The 24,146-nt window shown below is 41.7% G+C and overlaps 1 protein-coding gene across 3 annotated transcripts in view; it reads left to right on the top strand.

Moving 5' to 3' along the window:
• Window positions 1–24,146, top strand: part of LRP8 (LDL receptor related protein 8) — a 175,380-nt gene that overhangs the window by 51,491 nt on the left and 99,743 nt on the right. The gene's annotated exons all lie outside the window — the stretch shown is intronic.

Below are 24,146 nucleotides of genomic sequence, written 5' to 3'. Positions count from 1 at the left end.
GAATATTCAATCAATCTCTCCATTTGTGTTAATAATTTGGGGTTGATTTATGTACTTTTTTTCTTTATTGCTTTCATGCTCTTATTTGATTATGCATTGATTTCTGGCAGCTAATTGTGCAGTTCTGATCTATAGATGCATAAAATAGTAAACTAAAGTTGTATTTTGGTTCACATGGGATGTGCTGTGTGGTCTCTCTGCTGGACTGGTTGAGTATGAAAAGGATGTAGAGAGCCAAGCATTGCCCCTGGTGGTGATATCCACACAGGGGATGCTCCACCGTGTGGATGGGGTGTGATGGGGAAAGTTGCTGATCCTTTAGAATTGTGACCATTCTGCCTTCCTGTTGTAGAGGAAAAAAAGCTGGGAAGCAGCTCTTGATGCTGGAGGATCCCAGCCCAGTGAATTTTGATTTTCTCTAAGTCTGTCTTGTGCCTTATGGAGAGCTTAGGACACTCAGCTGTGTTGGAAGCAGCAATAATGGTAAAGTCACTCACTGAGAGTCACGAGGTCACAAAATTTCATCCACTGAGGTCACTGAGTGTGGGAATTCCAGGCTGCATAACAAATTTTAATCCATGGCCACCTGGGAGCCACAGACCAAGGCTTTGCAGAGTGTGGATGACTCAGCTGAGCCTTTGGTACAGAGGCAGCTGTGTCAGCAGTGGAGCATCCTTGCTGCAGTGCTTTCCAATATCCCTCCCAGAGAAATCAGTGATGCCTGCAAAAGCTACAGAATTACTGGAGTTTAAGTGGCACAAGGGTTTTTCCGGAATACAAATACAGTTATAAAAGTCCCCATGGCCCTGGCAGTTCGTTTCTCAAGCTATAAACCAGTAACACATTTACCTTGAAGAGAGTGGGGATCATACAGCAGTGGTTGAAATGCAGTTTATAAAAATGATCAGTGAAGGGTTCTGGAAACTCCGAGATGCTGATGCTTCTTTGGATGCTTCCACACAGATTTGGGCACAGTGAGGGTGCAGGAAGATCCTGGAAAACTGGACTCCTGCCCAATGTAAATTCCAGTCACTCTGCAAATGTGTATTAGACTATGTCTAGTCTGGGCTAAACAAGTGTGGGTGTTATCTTATTTTTCATTGTGAATGCTGATAAAGGATTTAGAGATCCCACTGGACTAAGAGATAAGCCTAACAGGAATTTTCCTGATTACTCATTACTCTTTTGACACCAACTAAATTGGAAGGGGGAAGGGCGGAAAGACATGGTTTTAATGGTTTTTAGTTTTGATTGCTTTAGATGTGGTTGTGGGGGTGCATTTTCCCTAATTCAGGTGTTGTTTAGGACTTGAGGTAATGGATTTTCTCTGTATGTGAAATACTCTGGAGGCAAATTGATTTATGGAGAAATTAAATGTTACATTTTCACAGGTGGAAAAGTTGCTTTCAGAAATTCCTGTCCTGGCAAATTCCCACCCGTGGTGGTAATCCCCCACACCTCAGCCCCCAGCATCCTCCATGGGGCTGCTGAGGTCCTCTGGGGCAGTGTTACAAGTGGGTCATCACAATGTTTTGGGGATTTGTGGTATTTTTTTCTTTTCAAAGAAACAGCACTAGAGAAAATATAATCGTGTAATGCCAGGCTGTACCCTTCACTGCATGAGTTCACATGGGGTCTCTGATAACAGTATTTGGTGGAGTGTAGGTTGTAAAAATGAAGCAATCATCCAGTACTGCACAGAACATGCTGATTGAGGATAAGGTGAGAGGAGAGGTGGTGTTCAGGAGTGATGCTCTGGGGTCTGAGAATAAAGGAGTGCAAGCATTTGCAATAGTGATACCCCTGTCTTCCCAGAGCAGCTTTTCCTCAGTGGTGCGTGCTCCACATCAGGTGCTGTCTCTGGAGTTATCCTGCTGGGTATTTCCAGAAGCTCCTGAAGTGCACAGCTGCCTGTGTACATTGGAGTTTTCCCTTGCAGTCTGCATCCAGCCCTTGTGCCTGTCCTCATGGAAGGGAATGATGGATGTTAGTGGGGAGTGAGGGTAGTTGGGTATTTTATTCTTATTCACAGCGGTTTTGCTGCTGTAATTCACAAAAGGTATAGCAACAGTTTACCTTGCAATTTATTCATTCTTTTTTGTAGATTGCTTAACAAAGACACGCGTTCTCCTTTCCTTTTGGGGGTTGGAGTCTTTGTATCCCTGGCAGTAAAATGGAGGCACTAAAGCTACATGTGGTGAACACTGTTCGAAACTTCCATTTTTAAGACCCTGCTTTCTGTTGGCCTAGTTTAGCTATCTGAACCCAAATATACTCTACATTTGCTTCAGGCAGGTTTTGTTGATAAAGCAAAAGATAAGCTATTTATCAGAGAGACAGAAGGAAAATAGTCTCACTTATGTGTGTGTATTTGGTCTTCACTGAAGAACTTGAGTCATTAAAGCTTGAAATCTGTCATGGCTTTGCCTTTGTGTTGAGGATGTGCTTTTAAAAGCACCATTAAAATTCGGCTGGGCATGAAGCTTTGTGCAAATCTCTGTAGATTCATGTTTAGCTTCCATCCTGGCACTGTAATTTTTCTCTCCAATTTTTTCTTTTCTTTCCAAAACCTGAGAATAATCTTCAAGGATTTCTATTAAAAGAACATTGAAGGCATAGTCAAGCACTCAAAAATTTGATATTGTCAGAATTGACAATAGGAGCTGGTTTTTTGTAATCTCTAATACTATTTTAATCTAACTCTTTATCTACACATTAAATGTGATAAATGTGATTTGAACCTGGAGACAGAGTCCCACGGTTTCTGGTTCCTTAAAAGGAATTGTACTTTGCTAGAATAGAGAAATTATGACAGATGATTTAGGGGAGAAAAAAATAGGCAGTTAGAAAATTTTGGTGACATTTACTTAAAAGACTACACTGTAAAAGCATCTCTAGTTTGTGCTAGCACATGGTGGGAACAAGCAAGGACCTCATGCTTCTAGCCTGGTGATGACATAAAGTTCAGAGTCCAGAATTTTGTCAGTGGGTCCAAGTTGTAAAGAAACTTGACCAATTCAGTAAACATCTTTGCTTTTTAAATAATGGATGATGTTATTTAAAACCTCAGAGAAAACAAGGAGCATCACCTTCATATAATTTGGATTTCCAATTGTCAATGTCAAAACAAGGCAGCTGTTGTTGTTGAGATGTCTAAACAAACTTTGTGGCCTTCTTATTATTTTTCTTCTTTGTCAAGTGCAATATCTGTTTTCTGTTTGAGCAGCCCTGAGACATCTATTGATAGGATTTTCTGCAGCACCTGCTTGGGGATATCATTTACTACCAACAGTGGTGACTATTTGCTTTACCTCCCATTGTAAGTGGAGGGGCTGCCACAAATCCTGAAGCAAAATAAGTCAGAGCAGCACAGCAGATGCTGTTCCCATTGATTCACAGGTAATACAAATTTGATTCTGTTATTAACACTTTTTTCTTGCAATGGGATTACTCTGACTTCACTGTAACTTTTTATATCACAGTAGTTGAGAACAAAATTAGGCCCCCTGTGTTTACTGATGAAATAATGGCTCTAGAATACAGCTTTCTAGCTCTGCTGGTATTCCCATAGCTATCCATATTCCAGTTGTTTAGGAATCCCCATGGCTCAAGCTTGTGTTTCTGTGTTTCCCCTGTTGTTGCTGTGCTGTGGGACTGGACTGCCCCAAAATCCACTTTGCAGCTGCATCTGCCCTGGCTGCACAGCTCTGTTGCATGATGAGGATCTCTCACCTCATGTTAAATTCTTATTAAGTGAGTGACTCCAGCTGTGCTTGATGCATGTTTCAATGCCAGATGTGGCTGCCAACAGCTATTGCCTTTTTCAGTTTTAATGTCAGCACCAAGTTGTGTATCTTATATCTACTATTGTTATTATTGATTTGTTCCACACTATATTTAATTTTCACCTGGGATACTAGAAGTGATAAATGTTACTAAAACAAGCATTTTTACAGCAGTTGAGCTGAGGCAGTAGCACCAACTCAGACTGCAGAGGTATTTTTTTAGCCCTGAGATTGTCCAGAAATTCTGCTGTGTTCTGAAATAGGAGGGGAGGAATTTCCTTTAACAAATGATGCGTGGTCACACAACTTGATTTTTGATGTGGATTGTGTTTGTGCTCTTCAGCGTGCTGGGTCAGATGATTCGGATTTGGGTTTGGGAAAGCAGCTTAAGTGCTGACTTGCACTGTGAGTCAGGGATCACACGTCTGTGGGGCTGGGGTGTGTTTGAGCTGCTGGAAGTGCATGACACGGGAGGGACTCGAGGAATGGAGAATAAATACAGTGTATGCAGGTGGAAGTGAGAATTCTGCCAGTGCAGGAGCAGCCAAGGAAACCTTGCCAGGAACAAACAGAATGAATACAAATCACATAACCCAAGCAGTATCAAGATAATGCTCTGGAAGATGAGGAGGAGAGAAAAGGTTGAGATTTCTGTCTCCCCATTGAGCAGGACTTTACAGGCCTTAGAGAGCTGGAGGGGAGCAATAGGAAAGACAGAGACATGGGGTCAAAATGGGTCGCTGTGATATGCAGAAGAGAGAGGCACAGATTTTGGAGGTTGAGGGACTTTGTGAAAGAAGAGGAAGCAAAAAACAAACTGTAAGAGGAATGGTAATCTTTTGAACAGTGAACATTTGAACTTTTTGTGTGGTTCTTCAGATAATCCTATTTTATTGTCTTGTTATATGGAGAATAGGTGATTTTTGCTTTCCTTTCCTCACCTCTCTGAGCAGAGGACAAGCTGGACTTTCCCCTGTATCTGGGATTTGAAATGTGCACCTTTCATTTACATGAAATGACTTGATGACAGCAAACCCCGGGTACCACAAGAAGGATATGAGCATCCCTCCTGTAAGCAGAGACTCATGGGACTGAGTGGCAGTTCTGCTGCTGCTTTAGATATCATCCAGACTTCATGAAATCGTGTCATGGAAGTGTTTTTATAAGGCAGAAATTGTCAGCTTGCTGTGAAGTTTCACTGAAACTAGAAATAATAGGGTAAAAATGTATTATTAATACTAAGATTTCTTGATACAAATGGAAACCATTTGACAGATTTCAAGTATGCTGTGGTTTTCAGGTAGAGATAAAGAGAAAAAAACTACCAGAGAGGGAAATGAGGGGGAGATATATGAATCAAGGACATATCACAGGTTGTGGTGTTTGCTATGAGGCAATTAAAGATGTGCTCTTTGCTTTGGGCAACAAGGTGGGAGATTTCGGCTGATGTATTACAGGCTCTTGTGCCACAGGCAGTGACCTCCTCCTCCTCCTCCCAGCTTGCCCCCTCCTGCCTGGGAAGGGACAACAGCACCCAGCAGGCTGATCCCAGGGGAAGGGATGCAGGTGAGATGGAAGGGCAGGCACAGCAACATGCTGGGAGAGGGGGACATGAGCCTAATAAAGATAATAAAAGGTCTCCATACAAACAAATCTACATCATGCTGTAAAGTTTTGTTGGCTCCTCAGCATCTTCTCTTTGGAGTTCATGCTTAGGAGATGCCCATGGAAAGCATAAACTACTGACAGGTACCAATGCCATGTGCAGACAAGAGGGTGGAGGTTTTAATACAGGCATTGTCCCACGGAACCTGCAGCAAATGCTCTCCCTGTCATGGCAACTCTACCTGTTAAAAGTCTTTTAAGATGCCACAGAAAGTGCCAAGATCCCAGTGAAAGTGCATTGCTGTGATCCTGGAATGCCAACAGCCCTTGGTGGGTCCCCTTCACCCAGTTCACATGTTCCACTCTTAGCTTCTGCTTTTGCTTCTTGCTGTAAGTGTTGATGTGATAAAATCCACTATGAAGGGAAGACCAAGCTGTTGGATGATGGAGTTGAGCTTTCATTGTAACATTTGAGCTGGCACCAGTGGGTGCTGAGTACCCCTAGGAACTGATTGCTGCTGGGCTGTTGCTGTTGCCTTCACTGGAGCTGGATCCTGATTTTCCCTGCAGCGAGGGAGGCCGGCCCACGGCCAGGAGAGCCGGCAGAGTGAGCACCACAGCAAGAGACACAAACCCTGAGAGAAAAATGCTAATTACATATTTTGACCTTGTTGCGTTAGAGATGGCATCACCCACATTAGCCACTATTCAAGATCATTCCCCAGGGCCTGAATTGCTTCTGGACAAGGAGAGATGTCTGGGGCTTTTATTGTGGCTGCCTGGTTAAGTTACAGAATGAAATATACACCATGTAATGCTTTTGGACAAATTCAGTGGTTCTTAGCTGCTTTTTGCCTGTCATTTGTCTTCTGTAGCTGTAAGTAGCTTCTGTAGCAGACAACAATTACAAGAGCAAAATAAAATGCTGGGCAGAGGATGGGATTGAGCTGCCTAAAGAGGGGAGGGGTGGAGCACAGTGTTTCCTTTGTGAAGGAGGAGGGAAACTGGTCAGTAAATTAACAAAGAAATTTGTTCTACACATTTGCTTTAAATATTGGCAGGTGGCTCAGTTGTTTGTGTGCATGACTGGGGGCCAGAATTTGTGTTGCAATGTTGTCCTGCTCAGTCATCCTTTTAAAATGTTCTTACTCCTTGGTACCTTGTACAAAGCAAGATTTCTCCCAGAAGAGAATTGGTAATGGAGCGAGTTAAGTCTGCTCGTGATGCAAGGGTAGGATGGGAGTGGGCAGAGCAAGTGGGAAAGAGACACTCTGTGAAGAAAGGAGAGAACAAGTTATTTTCTGTAAACCTTCTTAGATTAAATCAGTGCTGTGTTTGAGAGAGGTAGAAGAACTTGGTGTCTAGAGGGGGAACATGACTGGCATCCTCTGACTGACTCAATATGCACTGCAGCCTCCCTTTGTGGGAGAAGTGGCCTGCTGCCTACTCTGAATCTGGATAGAATTAGGTCCAGCTTGTCACAAGGTGTGTTCAGCTGCCTACCCTCATGTTCCTGTAAAAACAAGACTTGCATACACTTGGTCTTGGCATATAGGTGTCTAGCTTCTTTTACTTGTGAACTGATTTAAATGGCATTTGAATGAAAGATGGGGGTCTCAAAGCTATGAGGGAGTCTCCTGCCTCCATCTTTTGAGTTTTTCTTTTTATGGGACTGAAGAAGTTGGTCTTTATGTACTTTATGTATAAGACACCACAGAATTTGCACAGAGGAGTCATGTTCTGGTCTCAAAAACAATTAATCTCTTTTAGCATCTTTTGCTTCCCCTGAATCAACACTGATCTGTGTCCTGGTGGTGGGCAGTTGGCTTTACACCAGTCAGACATCTCATTTTGCAGTAAGGAATGACAAAGATTCACCATGGTGGTCAGTCTTTCAACCCTGCCTCCAGAAATTGAATAATCAGAACAGATATTAGTGCACTGTATGGGATGCTGGGTTTCCTTTGGGATTGCCTGATCTTCCAAAACTGTGGAAAAAACCCCATACATGCAATATAAATTTTAAATAAAAGTAAAACTATGACTGTATAGACTAGAGCTGTCTTTATCTTTTTGTGTTACTCTTCCCTGTGAGAAACCTGCTTAATTTTGATGCATTAAGTGCATTGTCCATCTCTGCATCCCAATGGTGTCACGGTGTGGCCTTCAGTGAGGGTACTGACACCTTTCCTGGGCATAGAGCAAGTTGCCTCGCAGGGTTCATCCTCATCTAATTTGTCATCAGTTCCTCTCATTTTTTAGGACTCTGTTTTATATTTTTTTGGCTTCAAACCTGGACAAAGCACAAACATAGTCTAAGCTATTGCCTCATTTTTATTTAAGTCCCATGCTGCCAAGTTGACCCATTTTTTTCATTCTACCGACTGTTCAAATCTTGCAGATTAATTAGTCAAGGAAGGCGCAGCTGATCCTGGAGCGAAATCCATACCCACACATTTGTGGTTTTTTCCCCATTCTGGGATGTAAACTGTCAGTATTACACTGCTCTGTAATAGACCTCAGTAGCCATTATCATTAGCAGTGGGTACCAGCTTACAAACCCAGTCATCACAGAACAAAAATGCTGGCAGCTAAATGGAGAAATCCAGCCAGGAGGAAAACAACCCAGAGCATCAGCCAGACAGCTGCTACTCCCTGGACAGAAGAGGAGGACCGTGCAGGACAAGTTGGATAAATGCTGTCTGACATTTAAAAACAACTGTTCTGTTGTATTTGAGAACATTGTTAAGAAACCGCAGCCCAATAAAATTGCCCTCAGCACACCTCAAATTGACCACAAACAGGCTGAACCTTCTTTCCTCTGTGTGTGTGTGTGTGTGTGTGTGTGTGTGTGTGTGTGTATTATAGAGACAGGTAATTATCTCATGCATTCTGAAGGGCTGTGTCCCTCATTTATTAGAGCCCTGGGATATCTTTCAGCTTGCTTGCTCAAACCTTGGCAAATGCTGTTACACCTGAGAGCCTTATTTGTGTTCACATCCTACTGAATTTAGTTTTCTCCTCCCCCCCCCCCCCCACCTTTTTTTTATTCAAAAATTTTGTTAACTAGAGCATTAAATGCTGGCCTCCAGCAGGGCCTTCTCCATATGTTTACAACAAATGTTTCCTCCACAGACAGAGGATGTGTGTGAGAGAGCATGCAGATATAATGGGGCAGCTCCCAGATCCAGTCTCCCTGGGAGGCAAAACTCAGGCTCTTGAAAATGCTTATCAGCTCAAGCAATTGAGATGGAAACAGATTGTAACATCTCCCTTGCACCTTTCACCCAGGGTGAGGAGAGGGCTGCAAGCGCCACGAGCAGATTTTTCTCCCCTGCGATGCCTGAAGGTTGGCCCAGCTCCTGGTGGAGCCCAAGCTGGTTTCAGCATGGCAGGTTGGACTTCAAAGCTGGTCAGACTGACTTGTCCCTCCCCACTCTTCTTTCAGCCCAAGTTCTGTGCACAAAACATGTTTCTTACCATCCAGGACTTCCATCCCTGTGAGCAGCTGGGAGGAAGTAGAGCCTCTGCCTTCAGCATTCCTGAGCATCTCTGTGTGGAGGCTGTGAGGTTTGTGGGTGCCATGAGCCCAGAGCTGCAGCATTCCCAGAAAACAGCCCTTTCCAGTTAGAAAGAGGGTTAGAGACTGGTGAAATGCAATTCCCATGTTTGGGATTGCTCCCCTCATGTCAGTAGTGTGTAGAGTAACTGTTGGGGTAATAGCAAAGGCAGAGTTAATTGCAGCTGTTTTGAACTGGAAATATCCGGTAATAGTCATCAGTCAGATCCCCCTTTCAGTTTGTAATTAATTCGTGTGCTGACCCTTATTTTATACAAAAGTGTGGTCCTCACAGTGATGTACTTTGAAGGATTTAACTTTTATTTTGTGTGTGCACATCAGCTGCTCCACCTTCATAATTTGTTTTACTGTGGCTGTTGCCCAACAGTGAAGGTTTTGTTTCTGCTTCCAGCTCAGCAATTGAAATTTAAATGGGGAGAAGCAAATAGAGTTACAAATAATATGCTTTGGTACACATTTTCATGAGGAATAATTGTTTGAACTAAAAGCTTTCAAGATTCATTAAACACTGGGCGTTTGTGGAAAAGCTATCAGAGCATTTATGAATAATGGAACATGAGTAACTATTGCACAGTGAACTCTGCCCTTTTAGATTATGCATATATTTGTGACCCTAATTGTGCACTAGCATAACATCTCCTGAATCGGCTCCTCACTATTGCAAGGAGAAGAGGGGAAGAAAATCTGATTTCCTTAATTATGCTGGTTCCTATGTAGTTGTAAAAACCCATAAAACAGTTGTTAAAATGGAATGCTAAATGTTAACATTAAAAACATCTTTTTAGGTTGGGAGAACCACGCTTCCTCTGACTTAAAACTGGTATATTTATGTTGTCTAACTTCAGGGTGATGGAACAAAATGTACAGCCTGTGCTATAGACCATATATAGGACACACAGTTGAAATAATTTGTTTGGCAAAAGTTGTTAAGGATGGAAAGCCCAAACATTGATACCTGTGCTGTACTTGATGAAACATCAAAGGTGTATCAACATGTCTTTGGGAAAGCTGTAATTTGGGGAAAGCTACGTTAGCCATAAGCTATGTAGGCCATTTCAATCAAGTTCAAGTAAAAATAGCCCCATACTGTAAGATACCCACTTGTGTTCACAGGTTTTATATACGTTACAAACTGCCTTAATGTTCCAAACACATGGAAAAATGAGGCAAAATGTAGCACAAAGCTTCAGACATGTCTTTGGGCTGTATCTGGGCACTGGTGATTCCTATAGATAATTTGATTTAAGCTTTCTCCAGAAATTCTTCAGTTTTGCCTGGCTATAGTTTACAAAGGCTGTCTGGTCTCTATTCTGGAGCTGTGTGGCCTGGTTCTACCAAAAAAACCCTGAATTCTGCTAGGGTTAGTGCTTGAGGATCGTATGCAGCAGACCTGGTACATTCAGGAGGGATTTGAGTAGCTTGAAGCTGAAAGGAGGTAGTGAAGCAGTTGGGAGGTTTTATAAAGGCGATACCTTTGCTTGTGTCCACCCCAAAGACATGCTTGCTGTTGTGTTTGTATGTAGGCAGAATCACTGATGGTGATTGGGAGCCTTTCCCCATGAGATCAAATGCTCTGGTGACTGCAGTGGAAGCAAAAATGGGCCAGTCCTCTGGAAACTTGTGTTCTTTAAGGGTAATTCTGAAAGCATAACCAAATTGCAGCATCTCTTGAATTACTGTCAGATGTTAGCATTTGAATATTTTCTATATATTAACAACATCTTCCACTTGTTTTCCCAAAACAGTCCCTGCCTGCTCCCCCTCTGCCTGTTGCTGCCTTTACACTGGTCTGCAGGCATCTGAGGAGGTTTCATTGCTCTCAGGAAGCCTTTGGAACCTGACTCACGCCGTTGGTTTTCCAGTTCATGGTGTGCCACGGGGCTCTCAGCTCCTGCCCTGCTCTGCTGCAGAGCTGCCACCCTGCACATGCCTTATCACCTCCTTATTTCCCACCTCGTGTTTCCTTTTGATGTGACAGTGACTTTTGCTCCATCCGTGTAACCAAGGCCTAGGCTAAACTGTTGGTTAGTTTATTTTCCAGTGATGCTTTCCTGACTGTTTTAAGAGCTACCTCATTACATCTCAGTATTTAATGGTTTATGAAGCACATGAAATTATGTAATAACTTCAGGACTCATTTTCATAATATCAATTTGCAGTACCTAGATAAGTGTTCATTTTCAGTTTATTGCTTTAATAGCTGTTCTAGAAGGGTAGTATCAGTGGTTTGGCAGCACTGCTGGTGCATTAGCATCTGTTTCTCTTTGAAGCACGTGCCCTTCTGTCTGTGGGGGCCTGGTCCTGCCCTGACTCAGTGGTTGAGTGGCCCATGGAGGAGGCACACCTGGAAGGATAAATCTTTCTTGAACATTTATTCTCATGTTTTGAAATGGGCTTGGGCACAGACAAGAGCAGAGCTGTCATCTGTGTGATTGTCCAGGATTTGCTCTTTGCTTTGCAGTCAGGTAATTCCCCTTTTTCTTCTTCCTTTCATCCTTTCAAAGACCCAAATTTCATTTAGCAGCTTATTGCTGCAGAACCAGCACTGGACTCTACGACACTGTCCTGAGATTTACTGGCTCCTGGAAATGATGTTACACTTCCAGTCTGAACTTACCTTCAACCTGAAGTCACTGGAGCACAGTAGAGTTGCCAACTCATTTGAATAAACCTTCTAATGCCCTGTTTTTGTTTGCCAGGTAGGTGCTCCCAGCCAGTAGTGAAATTACTCTTCCCATCTGCTTTGATAAGCTCCAAACCCTGTTATTTCTTCAAGGCTCATAGCACACCAAGAAAAACAACTGGTTAGCCTGACAGGATCTCATTCTATAAACTGCTGTTGGTCATCTTAAAAATAAAGATTAATGTAATTCACTGCCTTAGCTTAGCTAGAACTGGTATTAGGTTGACAGGTTGATAAGCACTCATTCATTGTATTTAAATTCTGACATAATATTGACTTCCTTTGAGTCTCCTGTAATGACATAGGTATTCTATGATTTAATGAAAATAAGCAGTATTTTTTGTTGCTTCCCCTCAGCCAATTCTTTTAAACTCTTGAGTGCAGGTTACTTGCCTTAAAATGTCTAAATTTAATAAGTGCTGTGGAACAGTCTTGTGTTACTCAGTAAAACTGAAGTATTTTGTTATCCTCTGTTGTGGAATGGAAGCTATTTTTGAACACTTTCTACATTATTACTGTCAATTTTAGTGTTTTTAAAAATGTCTTTAGTCTTTAATTTTGCTGCCTGGGAAACATCTTCTTGTATCATCTTGCTTGAGTGCTGCTTTCAAGTATTCCTGTCCTGCATTTTTTGCATTAATTTGCCTTTTGACTTTTCCTCTCTTCTTTATGTGGGTTCTTCATTAAAAAATTATTCTGCATTTTTATGGGCTGTGGAATGAACTTCAGGTGGAGTATTCTATCCTGTAAGTATGAGGCCAAGATTTTAGTCCATCTTTGGTTTGTAAATTGTTTTCAAGCAGTGTCCTGTGTATTCTGAAGGAAGTTCATATGAATTTACTGATTTAGCTGGCACAGGCTGAAGCAGCACTTGAATATCAAAAACATGCTAAGGAGGGCATATATGTCCAAGGAATGCTCCTAACTGTTCCATTATTATTCATTTTCTAGTGAAGTGATTTAGTAATGGACCTTCACCGCAAAGATAATTTAGCTGCGAAATTATATCTGAATTACATGGGCACTTCCACGCTATACACAGCCTGTTGGCACTTCTGTTGAAAACAGATAAAGTTTGAATACATTTGGTAAAGGAAAGCACATTAGAGAATAGAAATTAGTTTAGTTCTGCTAAACCCACCAACCTTTTAAATATTTAATGTCTTTTTTTCTTTCATTGTCCTGTTTCATTTTTTTTAATTGTTTTTGGCTCTCTGATTTTATATGCAGCTTTCCCCACTCACGTCACCTGAACCAGCAGGGCTGTTGCTGGTTCATCTGTTCTTTGTGGGAGAGTTTCTTTGTGCCATCCACAGCGATGGATTAAGAGCTTTCAGTGCATTACTGACAGTGCAATGTTGCTGAACTTAGCAACAAGCTTTTTCTCTCAAGTGTTTTTAATGAAACAGAAGTTTCTTGTTGCCATCTAATAGGTTTAAATACTACTAAAAAGAAATCCCCTCCATTGCAGTTAATCAGATTTTGTTTGCTCCCCGTGATAACATAAGCTTGCTAGTTCTGACATGTTGAGGGAGATGAGACCTGAATGTTTAATTTTAAAAAGAAAGGCAGGAAAAAAAATGGGGTTTGTGTGGGAAAACTTCCCTTGCAGTTCATAAAACCAAGAAGGGGGAGAAAAGCGGGTGCAGTAATGAATTTTCTTCCTTTTACAGGTCATCTTAGAGCAGAATGCATGAAAAATACTTGCAAATTTATACACAGTAATGTGATTATATTTTCACAACAGTATAGTTTTACTTCAAAATTAATATCAGAAATTTGCTTTCTTTTTTTCTAAGACCTATAGCAAGAATAATGTTTGCCAAACACTCCTGTTTTTAACTACTTCCCTAAAGAGCAGCTTGGGAACTCTCCAAGGATTACCATACTGCTGACTTCAGAAAAAATTAGAGAGCACAGAAAGAAATTTATTTGCAACCCAGGCAGCAAGAGAAGAACAAATCCCAAGTGATCGTAGGAACTGCTGACACCGAATTGCCTGGAAACGACGTGTTTGGTGCATTTGGGGACTGGGCTGTTGTGTGACCCAGAGAGGCCCCTGGGTTGGAGTGAGCCAGGGGGCACCTGCAGCAGAAACTGAAATTGTCTTTGCCTTGAACGATTAAGAGCTTGATTCTCACAGTTTATCATTTCTAAAAATTGCACATAGCTGGTAGTAATTGTATAGCAAGGGCTCATCTGACACTTCAGATTTATCTGACAAGCTTTTCCATGTTTTAACATTTGCCAGTCTGTGACCTTTACATCTGGCCAATTCTGTGTGCAGTTGACGGGGGTTATTTTATTGCTTATTTGCTACATATACATTTTTGGTGCAAATGAGTTAGGGACTGTTGGGAGAGCAGTATAAAATGTTGAAAGGGAATTGCCAGCTTTGCATTTGCTGGAGAGACTGGATAATGTTTGCTGAAGATCTAATAACCAGGTGTAGTATTAAGATGAAGAGCAATATTCCCTCCCTCCCTGTAACTCTGTGCTCTACAAATGAGGCTCAGATGGTAGGGAAAGAAAATAGCCCAGGAATATATAAGTTTATTATGCTGTAAATACACAAGGGAGCTCAATTAAGGTTGTTCAGGAAATCTTGCTTGACAGTTTGCTTTGAATGTGTGATTTTATAAACTTAATGCTCTTTTAGAGCAGTAGTTTCTAAACTACTGTGTGTTTTCTAAAGAAGTGTGTAATAGACTTGCTTCAGGGGGAAGCTGCAAGCACGAACTGTGAGATGCATTCAGCTCACACAAGCACTGCTCTCACAAGATGCTGATCCTGCAGCCAGAGGTGGCTGAGTTGTGCTGGAGGCCGGTGTGTGATGTCAGCAGGATATGTTTGGGTCTCTGGCTGTTGGGAGAGGACCCATCATGTGTTCCTTGATCTTATCTGATTCCTGCTGAGCAGAGAAATCCCAGCACTAAGGTTATGGGTGGTCCTTGTTCTTACAAGGCTGTTTTGTAGGCAGTGTTGGGAGTGGAGGGTGGCAGTGAAGTGATGAGTGTTGTCCAGCCACTGCTGCTTCATCTGGGAGGAAGCTCAAAACCTCGTGTGGGTGAAAGATGGAGGCCTGGATCCATCACGTGAAGGCAGCAGTTTAAGGCACTGTTAATGCCACAGCTTTTAAGACTCCAGCTCTCCACAGGAGCATCTCTAGGCCATGAACGAGGGCTGGCTTGGTCCCCAAGCCTCTGCAGGGAAGTTTTGGGCTGTGTTTGTGGTACCTGCAACTCTGGGGGTTGTTTAAAGGTCACTCTCTTGTCCCTTTATAGCTTTCCTTCCTCTGCTACCTGGAAGGGGAGTGAAGGGATGTTTGGGAGGGAGTGTTTGAGGATGCTCTTCAAATCATTAAATTGAACACAGAGTTCTGTCATCATAGAATGATATTGAATAACAGAGGAGTGTTGCACCACCACATATTCTGCCCTTGTGCCTTTTGAACACAGAATTAGTGAATTGTTCAGATTTCTGACTTTTGGACTCAGTCCCTGAGGTCTCCCAGGTTGTGCCCTCAAAGGGGAAGTACGTACTTGTGTGGATACTTACATGTTTACAATATGTGTTTGAAAAAGCAAGTGATTGCTTCTCTTAAGTCCAGTAGAGTTTTTCTCCTCTCCAATTTTTGAAAATAAAGTAATTTGCTTGTGATGCAGTGATATGCAATGTAGTCTTTTAAATGGTTGATTTCTTTATTCTTATTTTGGTTTGTTTTTTTACACTGGCATTTTGAAAGTGGGTGCCAGTTGGCATTCTGCATAGGGGAACAGAATCATCTGCTTTGTCAATATTTTACCCTGATGTATCTTGTTCAATGTAAGTTGAAATTAATTGCCTTTTTTCTTTCCTCCACAAAACCAATTACAATTCTGTCATCTATTTAGGATTAATACTACTAAATGTATCCCTTTTTCCAGGTAAATATTCCACTTAGTTCAAAGGTATTCTACTTACCAGAGGCTTGTGTGTAGGCAGAAGTTACATTAATTTCAATTGAATCCCTCTTGCCTGTTGTTATAGAATTTTGTGTTTATGTCCTTAATTTGAGTTTAATGTGACTTAAATTGATGGAGTTTAAATAATTCCATTACTTAATGTAATTACTATTGCAAAATGAAGATTACAGATATCCAGTTGAGTGGTTGGGGTTCCCTGCCTCCATGAGGTCTACACTCTGATTCTGGTACTAGATATATTTAAACATTTTAAATGTGTTCAGACAATGAAAGAGTGAGAACCTTTGGTGAAACTCATGATGATGGGAGAGAAAGGATCAGGATTTTACATAGGCAAAGAAAAACCCTCCTCTCCGTTTTGAATACCAGATCCTGTTTGAATACTTCTGGTGTTTTGAGTGGACTGATTTTACTGAGGGTGGGAAGGACAGGTTGATTATACGATTTTATTATTTTTTTCTCTCTCCCAAACTTTGTGTTTGGCTGTATTTTAGGAGGAATGGACTGATGAGAAAGTAAAGTTAAGCAATGGCAATTGAAATCAAGATTTCAAATGTCCTGAAGTCTAAGGATGCTTGGCTTTTCTTAATAATACAGGATATGTATAAAAGTCCCTGGATTTATCACTTTCAAAGGTATCCCAGCTTGTCAGAGCTGCCACTAATTGTTGTTCCTTTGTGCCATTGCCAGCTTTACTGTCTCACCCTAGGACCTCTCCAGGCCCTGAGGGACACATGGAGCACTAAGCAGGAATTGCTCCTGATTATGTAGTATTGATCCATACAAGCAAGGAAAAAGGAAAATATTGAAGGCTTTTGCAAGGACCCACATCTGTCAAACTCTGCAGGTTATTGGGATTCCTTTTGTTTTCATTTTGTCTGAGTTTGCTTTTTTGTTTTGAGTTCTCTTAGTACAAGACTTGGCTCTCAGCCCCGAGTCTGTCCATGCAGGTGGAGTGTGGTTTTCACAGGGCTCAGGTTCACAGTGATGTGAACTTCCCAGTAATTGGTCTCACCAGAATGGAAGTTTCCTCCCCACACACCCCCCATGCTTAGAATATCCACTCTGGAGAGTTTGCTTTTATTTTTTTAGTGAGGTTAAACAAGACACAAGTTTAGTTTGCATGAAAATAGCTATATATAAATTAGTCATCTGCCCCTAAAGTGATAAAAAGTGATCTAAATACTGCTGGGAGAAAAAAAAAAAATGTGTTCTCTAATCTATAACACATTGAAGAATACTTTTGTTTGGCTCAGGAAAGCACTCAGCATGAATTCCCTCCTACCCAAGTACTCCAAGAGCTGATGTTACAGTGAACCAGTCATGTGGCAAATTAAAAAGTCTGGTGGACGGATGATATGGTTCCGAGAACTCAATAAAACTTATTACCTACAAGACTGATCTTTCTATTCCAGTGACATATGTGCTGGTACTTCTGCAACAACAGGAATAATTAAGGAAAAAAAAATACTGGTTTAGTATTTTGAGGCTTCATTTTAATGGAACAAAAGAACTAATTTCTACCACGGTATATACAGGATTAAATGGAAATCTTCCCCTCCATTGCCTTCCCAAAAAGATGTAAATTTCCTAGTTGAAGTCATGCTTGTTAAGCTCAAGTGATGATGGAGGCGTGAAATACTAAGGGAAGACCTGAGAGGCTGAAGTAGACAGGAATGATTTGACTTTTCTCATCAGGAATATGAATGTATCAGTTTAATATGGAAAAAAGCCTAGTTGGATGTAGACCTAGTGGGAGCTGAGAAACACACGGTTGGTCTTCCCTGTGAATCAGCTGATCTTAGAAAACTTCCACATGAGATAGTTTAAAAACAGAGCAAGTTCTGTCATACATCTCTGGGCCATGAACTGCTTGGTGTTGGTGTGTGATTATCCAGGACAGGAAGCAATAAGGAAAACTTTCCAATCCCAGCAACCCAAGTCAGGCAGACCCCTGAGTAAGAGTTGTTTTGAACACTGAGGTAAAAATGATGAACAGCAGTGTAGGAAATCACAACAGCTCTTCAAGAGTCTTCCTGTCTGCCAGCTGTGCCCCAGGGGTGCCAGTGGGAGCTGCAGAAGTGATGCTCTGCTCACTCTTTGCCATTTTGAGATGCATTTGGAAGTTCAGCCTGGAAGAGGGGCACTGACTGAAGCACTACAGCCAGGCTCTGGTGCCTGCTTGGCCAGCCCCTGGTGTAAGGTAAGTGTAGGGTGGTAGGTGAAGCCCTGGATTGTTTTCTGTAGTCTTTTCACAAGAGAATGCCAGAGAACTCCTTGAAGCACCCTCCTGTTCCTGGGAGAGTAGGAAATCATTTATCCTACTGGACAATCATTAAGGTTGGAAAAGATCTCTAAGATCACCAGGTCCAGCTGTCAGCCCACCACCACTGCTAAACCACATCCCCAAGTGCCACATTCACACAGTTTTTGAACACTTCCAGGAATGATGATTCCACCACTTCCCTAAGCAACCTATTTCAGTGCCTGAATCCTATTATTGTGTATGGGAATTGCAGTATATATTTAGATCTTAGGGAAAAAAAGCTTGGTTTTGTCCATATTGATAGGGGTTTAGGCTTATGCTGGAGCATCTATTTCTGTATAAGTCATTCAAAAACTATTGTCATTATTTGGTATAGGCCTTCAAATTAATAGGTAATTCTAACTCTAGGCAAAATTATTTTTATTTTAATTTCTACTTGCAGCAGCATTATGTACACCAAGAGAAATTCTCATTATGCACTGCTTTTATTTCAGTGTTTTGATGCCAGCAGCACAACTTTGTGTCCTTGATCTTGCTCTTTATTCCTCTGAGCCAAATAACTCCAAGAAACCTTCTCAACTAATGATGACCATGCAGCAAGAGTGACTCTGCAGTTCTGGAAGCTCTCAATTATAGCCATAAAATCAGGAGCTTGACTGTAAGAAGTGTTTTGGGATGTTCCTTTTGTTCTGTTCCCTTGGCTTTCTCCCCTCATTTGCTTATATTGTTTTTGGAAGGTTGTATTTCCTTCGTTTGAGTAGCAGGGAGGGCTTGCATTGCTGGATTCTTTTTATAGTCAGTTCTGCTCTTCAACAGAATTTGCAGATGGAGTAATTGCCGTGCATGCTGCACCAGCTCCCTTTGTTCCTGCCCTGACAGGTTGCTTTTCGGTTGACTTAACTTTGAAGTTCTGAGTTCTCATTTCTTAGAAATTTGTTGTGGTTTTTTGACATTATTTCTTGTATGTTTACGAAGCTTTCCATTCACTTTCCCTTCCTGTCACTGCCTTTGCACTGGCTGGTTACGAGAGAGATTTGGGTGTTATAAATAATAAAAGAGAACGAGACAGTGCAGTTTGGTAAAGCTCTTGGGAAGCAGCTTTCTTATTAACACTCATCTTCTTGCTGGTGCCACGAGGCGGGGATGGACACGCATGGCTAAGGGGATGGCATTGTGGGCTTTTCATGGGCTTTGTCTCGGGGTGTGTTTGCCTTGGACAGAGACTGGCTTGAGTCGTTCAGCTCTTACACAGGATCATTGTGGAAGCAGTTCATGTCTGTTAGCTGTGAACAGATGGTAATGCATTATTTTTGGCATTGGGAAGGAAAAGGAGACCTCACGTTGCATATGAATAGACATCTCTGGGGCTTGTCCTACCAAAGTGAGGACGCAAAAGTAAAAGGAGAGCGAAGCTTAGCTGGCCCTTTGTGCTCTGCTGTGCCCTTCAGTCAGTCCTGGCATTATAACTTTCTAGCTTTATGTTGCTTCTGGAAATTATTTAACCTTACAGTGGATACAAACACAGTAGGATTGATGAGCATATTTATTCTAGCTTGTCAAAAAGATAGTGTTTGCAATTTTTGGAATAGAAATAGAGATGGGTTGTTAGATGGGCCAGCAAGTTGGGTGAGAAATGTAAGGACTAGCCTGACTGTAGTAACATAATGTGGTTTGGGTTTTTATTATCAGTGTGATTGTGGCTGTGTTGTGTATTGGCCATTGTGTAACCACAGCCAAAAAGACCATTTCTCACAGAGAGATGTTGCATTCCATGTGTGGGGAAACAGTTGCAGTGCTGAGGCCAATGTAATAACTGCTAGAAAAAGCCCATTACAAGCTCACCTGTACTTGGTGAGTGATTGAGAGCAGAGGTTTGTTATAGATATACAGACTCCGTGATGAGAACCTGAACACATTTGCAAGGAGCCAAGAAACAGGCTGATCCTGCCCCATAGGAAGCTCCTCAATTCCTCCCTCCCCACACACACCTCCCCTGCTCTATTTCCTGCTGTATTCACTCACTGTTCAGCTTTCAGCCCAGCTCTTGGGGTGTGTGGGCTGTGACACAGGTGCCTCATGACCTCCAAAATAAATCCACAAAGCTCCATGGTGGGGAGCAAACCCAGGGGGATGCAGAATGAGACCAGGGAATTTGAAATTAGGGTTGTTTAGCTTTTAAGATGAATCTTAGAAGGTGAGTGCAGTCAACAGATGGAGGAAAATCTGAGAAGCTGAGAAGCTTCAGGAGTTAATGCATGCTGGGTGAGATGTGGCACTAGAGGTTCATCATTTAAGCTCCCAACAGCATTTTCCAGATTGAAGCATTAATGATTCGGGGTTGGGAAATGGAAAGTTCTTTATATTCTGTGAAGAGTCCAGCCTGGGCTTTCAGGGCTGAGGGATTGTTCTCCAGCACAAAGCCTGGGAGATTCTGAGATAATTGTGCTACCTGGTTCCCTGTAGTTTCTTAGTTGTCTGTCTTTCAGTTTGTTTAAATAAAACTTGACTTGTAGCATGAGAGAATTTTTTCTGGGATGCATTTTTAATGAGCTCTTCTACACTTGGTAAGACCCAGAGGTAATTCAACATCTTCTGCTCAGTGCTGCTGATGCTTGACAGAAATTAGTATTTGACAACACTTTTAAAAGTGATTAAAAGCCACTGAAACATTGATCATATATTTTATTTTTAATTCTGAATGTTTTACAGTGGTAAGTTGGTTTGCTTTGAGTTGCTGGAACTTGTGGATGTGACTTTTGTGATCACAAATATTTTCAGTTCAGAGTAATGGAACACTAAGACACAATTGTACTTGAGTGTTTGTGAAGATCAGCTCTGAGGTTTGCCTTCAGCCTTCTCCTGAGGGAGTCATTATATCATATCTCACACTTCGAGTAAAGGGTGCTGCTGTTACCAAGCCTGGTCAGGTTAATCACACTGTACTGTACAGATGTGCAAACATGCAGATGTGTATATTAGCTTTTGACACTGGTATGCTATTGCGTTTTAATTAATTCTTGGCCTTAATGTAATGACCATCATAAGGCATTAATATACTAAGATGGTAAAAAACCATGCTTTTATGTTTTTATTACAGTGTGAATAAGAAAGCAAAAGTTACCAGTTCATAGCATTTTTAGTTGTTTTTATAAATGATAAAAACTATCCACTCAGAAAAACCCAAAACAAATTACAGCACTAAATTTACAGGGACAAGATCCAGGCATGTGTTTTAACCATTTGATGAATGTACCGTAAAGTTTAGTTTGGATCTAAGTGATTTAAAAGCTGAAATATAGATTTGAATTTTGTTGATTTCTTTGTAGCAGATATAAATGTATTTGATCTTAAGGATAAAAGGATAGGGGAATATTCAATCATGGGCAACATGATTTTTGGACTGGAAAGAACCACTTTTGGTTTCAGAATGTCTTATGAAGACTTTCTGGCAGTCAGTAGGGCTGAAAACCACCAACCTCTCTAAGCAGCAATTGAAATACTTTTTCACATCAGTTTGGGTGTATCTTTAATATCTGCTGTTACTTGTGACAGGCTTGTTTCTTCCCTCTCTCCTAAGAAACACACGATCAAGAGGGAGAGACTCCATGGTGGTGTTTTCTAATGGTTCTAGTTCTCTGGGAGAAAACTGTAAATCTCTGGGGTGCTCTAGTGTAAATAAACATTGTCCCTTTCTAGCTGTGATAAATTTCTGAACCTGGTGTCTTTGTGAATTCTGTCTGAAAAATGATGATTTGCCTAAATGAGCTGTATAAATAAGCATTCTGTATTTTAACAGGTGTGGTTGCCACTGCAGTACAGCTTCTGTACTTGGGGAGGAAAAGGTTTTCTATTTTAATGAAGTAGCAGAAAGGCTTTGCATTTCTTTGCTTGAATTCAATGCATAATTGAAAACATATAGGAAGTTATTTTGTAGTGTGTATACTCCATGATATTTAGCAGTAAGTAGGTGTCACACATCATCTTTGTCTAGTAAGTATGAGGAAACAGAGCATGCTACCAGCAGCAATGGATCTGGCAAAACTTATGAGTTTGGTGATAAAATTTCCCATTTCACACTTACTCTCAAATCAAAAGGGACAGGAGATTGCTGAAATGCCTCTGAGGGGGACAACCCCAAACATCTCAAAGTTTAAGAGGGCCCTGTAACTGATTGCTGAGTGCAGGGTGGATTTACACCAACACTGACTGTTTAAATGTTTCAGGGAACATTTAAAGTTGCAAACCAGTATCAGTTCCATGAAGGTTTTGTCCACCTATTTTGGGTCTGTGTTTGGCCAAGGTGTGAATTTTGTGCAAAATTTATGTGATTTTTTTTTTTTGTATTGAGTTAAACACATGTTCCACAGCTGTCACTGGTGCTCTTTGGACAGAGTTGTGTGGCTGTATCTTTATCCCTTTGCTCTTTGATAAATGTGACACATTGCTTTTCAGGGGGAAGTTGGTTGTTTTTAAGAACAAATTCAGCTCATTGGGTCCACTGGCAATGTCAGGAGAGGCAAACTGCAAAATCTTGTCTCACAGGCTGAGGAGCAGAAGCTCTGCACTTTGTTTCACCATTAGGCAGACAAATTCTCACCTGGTGTATGTTGACACAGGCTCTGAAGTCAGTGAACCTTTCCAGTGATCTCTGGACACAGATGGCTGTAATTACTTCCAGAGGCCACCATACCTAAGCTCATCAAAGGGTGGAGTGGTAAAGCTGGTTCTTGATCTCTGGATCCTAAAGATTGACAGGAGTAATGACTGGACCCCCCACAACAATGGAGAGCTCTCTGGCCTAGAAAAATTCCCTTATGGCCTTGTGCTTGCACCAGCAAAATTTGGTGCAATTATTTCTTTCTGTAGCAAAAAAGACATAGAGGTCCTTCCTCTCCAGGACTGGAAGAAGCAGCTTTGAGTTCTTGGGCTGCCTTAGACCAGCCATGACTTGCTGTGCTTTGCAGGGTTCTTTGTTTATCCTGCAGAGATGACTGTAGGAGACCTTATGGAAGAAGACTGGAAGGAATTGTGCATGGGATTTTCAGGAGATGTTTTTGTTAATCAGAAGTGTCCAACTGTGTTGCAGAGGTGACTTTCTGAAGGCAGGTGGAGAAACAGATCCATGAGTAATGACTGTCATGGAATTGATGCAAGTCAGCTCGTGGCAGTGCTCTCAGCTGTGGGTGCAGGGACATGAGGCAACACTTGCAAAAATCTCTGCAGCATCACTTGGCAGGTTCATGTGCTGCCTCTGAGCACCTCTGCTCTCCCTGAGCCTGGACAGACAGTTCCAGCTATTACTTTAATGCTGTGCAAATAGTCTTAATATTTCAAAGTGGGTTTTAGATTTTAACAACAGCTCTTTCTGCAAGAGCTGCTATTTCTCAGTGTTCTCGCAGCATTCAAAATGTCAGGGCCCTTGGGAAATAGCAGGCCTAATGTACAGTGGTCAGTGCTAATGAAACTTCTAAATATTTCCTCTTGTGTCAGGATGTTGAAAATTCTTTGCTTTTGTTCAACTTGCTTTGTGATTTCCATGCTCTGATTATTTTTTTTCCCCACCCAGGTTGCTTAATGCATGCCATAACCAGAACACTTGTTTCTCTGTGTGGAAAACATACTGTTTCTGGGGGAGAAATACAGAACTTACAACCAAAATGCTCACCTCTTCCTAATTATACTTGGTTTTTATTTTAACTGTTGTTGTCTCTGCTGATAATTGTCAGGTGGTCTCAAAACTCGTTTCTTGAAGAGTGAGGTTTTGAGTGTTGTTGAGGAGGATTGCTTAACCCAAACAGAAAAGTAATTCTTTATAATCCACTGTTAGCTCTGAGTCAGTTTGTGCTTGTGAAACTGCCAGATTGACTTCAAGCTTTCTATTGCTTCTTTTTGGGGTTTTGGCAAGGAACATGTCTGGCACTCTGGGCACCCTGTCCTTCCTGTACAGGAGGCTGATCTTCCTGAGAAACAGACCTTGTTCTATTCTTCTCTACAGCTGCTCTCAGCCTGACTTGCTCTTAAACTTTCAGAGACTCTTTCACAGACCTGGTCACGTTATCCAGAGCCAGCAGCATGGGGGGTAGAGTCATCCTGGGTAGCCACCTCCGTGTCCCTCTGTTTGGGAGTGCTGCTGCTTTTCCATGCTTGGGATTCCCATCAGGGTCTTGAGGATGGACAGGTTTCCTTGTTATTCCAGAAAGGTACAAATACCAGAGACTGGCCACATTTATGTCTTTTTGGAGACTTCCACGATTCAAGGGTA

This window comes from Poecile atricapillus, chromosome 7, assembly GCF_030490865.1.
Source record: "Poecile atricapillus isolate bPoeAtr1 chromosome 7, bPoeAtr1.hap1, whole genome shotgun sequence".
NCBI classification, from domain to species: domain Eukaryota; kingdom Metazoa; phylum Chordata; class Aves; order Passeriformes; family Paridae; genus Poecile; species Poecile atricapillus.
Note: the sequence above shows the minus strand (reverse complement) of the source record. Positions and strands in the feature narration are given on the sequence as shown.